Here is a 2,565-nt window from a genome sequence, read left to right as displayed (position 1 = left end):
TTAGGAAATCCTTATTTGTTTGGGCTTGGGTAGCTATGAAGTTTTCCATCATTATTTCTAGGTTTGACTTCCTAGAAGCATTTTGAGTATTTGTGGCAGCTTTATGATAACCTGGTGGTACAACAGGTGCTTGGTTAGCTACATACAATGCATTATTATTTTTGTACGAAAAGTTAGGATGGTTCTTCCAACCCGGGTTATAGGTGTTTGAGTATGGGTTTCCTTGAGAATAGTTCACCTGGTTTGTGGAGGTTCCTGTCAAGAGTTGACATTCTAGGGCAGCATGCCCCGGAACTCTGCATATCTCACAATTTGGTGCTACGGCAGTCACAGTGGTTGCGGGTGTTATGGTCAAGTTTTCTATCTTTTGAGTAAGAGCATCTACCTTGGCGTTAACATGGTAAAGACTGCTCAATTGGTACATGCCGCCTTTCGTTGAAGGTTTCTCTACGGAGGTTCTTTCGCTTCCCCACTGGTAATGATTCTGGGCCATACTTTCGGTAAGTTGATAGGCCTCATTATAGGGTTTGTCCATCAGTGCGCCACCTGCAGCGGCGTCTATTGTCAATCTTTTGTTGTACAAGAGACCGTTGTAAAAAGTATGGATGATCAACCATTCTTCTAAACCGTGATGTGGGCAAAGCCTCATCATGTCTTTGTATCTCTCCCAAGCTTCAAAAAGTGATTCATTATCTTTTTGTTTAAACCCGTTTATTTGGTCTCTTAGCATAGTCGTCTTACTAGGTGGGAAATATCAGGCTAAGAAAACTTTCTTCAACTCGTTCCACGTAGTGACAGAGTTGGATGGTAGAGACTGGGCCCAAGCTCTAGCTCTATCTATTAATGAGAATGGGAAAAGGCGTAGTCTTATAGCTTCTGGGCTGACACCATTCGCTTTCACTATGTCTGCGTATTGCAAAAACACTGACAAATGTAGGTTCGGGTCCTCTGTGGGACCACCTGAAAATTGGTTTTGCTGTACGGCTGACAACAATGAAGGTTTTAGCTCAAAATTATTGGCCTCAATGGCAGGGGCAGCGATGCTGTTATATGGTTCATCCTACGAAGGGATTGCATAGTACTTAAGAGGACAGGTTTGCACTCCTTCGGTCATCTCTGGTTGAATAATTGGTTCTGAAATATGGATATTAAGGCCGGGAAGATTTAGCTTGATACGATGCTCTCGTATCAAATCTTGTACCCGGCGTTCTAATCTAAGATAACGCTCAGGTTCATCGAACGGTAGCTTTAATTTCTTGCCTTGAGAGCGAGTACTTGGCATACACTCGACAAATGCAGAAAGGGAAAAAGAATTGTTTGCCTTAGTCTATACTGGTTAACATTGGAGTTATGATATCGACTAAATTAGTCCCCGACAACGGCACCAAAAACTTGATCGCGACTTAGTAAGTCTATGGGAATCATGACTGCAAGTGCACAATCCTATCACGTAGTTTTAAAGATTTATCGAACCCACAAGGACTAATAATCGAACGTATCGATATCTAGTGTTACTATGTAAATCTAAGGTTGCTGATCATTCTAAGATTGGAGGGGTGAAGAGAAATAACTACAACGTAAATAGAATATTAATAAGGATATGCAATAAAGGGGTATTGGTATGTAACGCATCAAACTTCGGGGATTAGATAGACATTTAGTGTAATCTTATTGGTCAAAATATTCTTCAGTAGAAATTATTTATAGAAAGGACTTAGTCTCACACTCTCGTTTTTATTGACTCCGACCATACTTCTAAACCAGAATGTTCGGCTCTCGCGGTCTCATTTTGAATTTAAAAGTAACTTTTGAATATGAATAAAGTCTAATTAATCCTAAAGCTCTCTCGCTGTGTTTAGGATCAATTCCTAGTTTCAGCTATCCAGTTAAAATCTCAAACTCTCGTTCTTGTTGACCATAACCTTAGTTTGTTTTGTACTCTCGTACGTAAAACAGTTTGAATAAAATAAGAAACTAAAATCGGAAAAATAAGTTTTATAAAAATCAACACCGACTATCTACGAATCCCGTTGTTTTGAAGGTCTTTACATACTAATATCTAAGGGTTTAGCCGAACATGGATCCGGTAGCAGACATGGTATTCGGAAAATCAAACATGCAATAAGGCATAAATAAATAAAATAGAAATCAAAATAAAACCTGGATTATGAATTGAGAACTTGAACTGAATCTTGATTCTTCAAATAAAATAATGTCGACAGGCTTTAGCAATGAGTAACCGTTATAGTTGAATTCAAATGCGTAAAATAAATTGCAATAGTCCCCAATGTGGAGAAACTATAATTGTTACAAAGTAGGAAAAACTGGCTAGGAAACTAAAAGAAAATAATTTCTGACTGAAAATTAAGCGTAGATTGAAAGCTGGAAGAGGAGTTCCCTTGGCTGAAAACAAAACTCCTTTAATATATTTTCCACTCCCCTAAATTGTAGCCAAAGGTAAGTGGATTCGTGGCTAAAAACTTTGAGGAATAATAGGGAAGACCATGTTGTGGCAGTTGCCACAACCCTAGTCTTTGACTCCGTGGAGAGCGCCACCAATATAGG

General features: G+C 39.0%; 1 non-coding gene across 1 annotated transcript; it reads left to right on the top strand.

The window, feature by feature from the left end:
* Positions 1-623: 623 nt before the first annotated feature.
* Positions 624-730, top strand: LOC127116995 (small nucleolar RNA R71). Its single transcript, XR_007801760.1, has one exon. It is a non-coding gene; the product is annotated as a small nucleolar RNA R71 (small nucleolar RNA).
* Positions 731-2,565: the final 1,835 nt, after the last annotated feature.

Source organism: Lathyrus oleraceus, chromosome 1 (assembly GCF_024323335.1).
Source record: "Lathyrus oleraceus cultivar Zhongwan6 chromosome 1, CAAS_Psat_ZW6_1.0, whole genome shotgun sequence".
NCBI lineage: Eukaryota > Viridiplantae > Streptophyta > Magnoliopsida > Fabales > Fabaceae > Lathyrus > Lathyrus oleraceus.
Note: the sequence above shows the minus strand (reverse complement) of the source record. Positions and strands in the feature narration are given on the sequence as shown.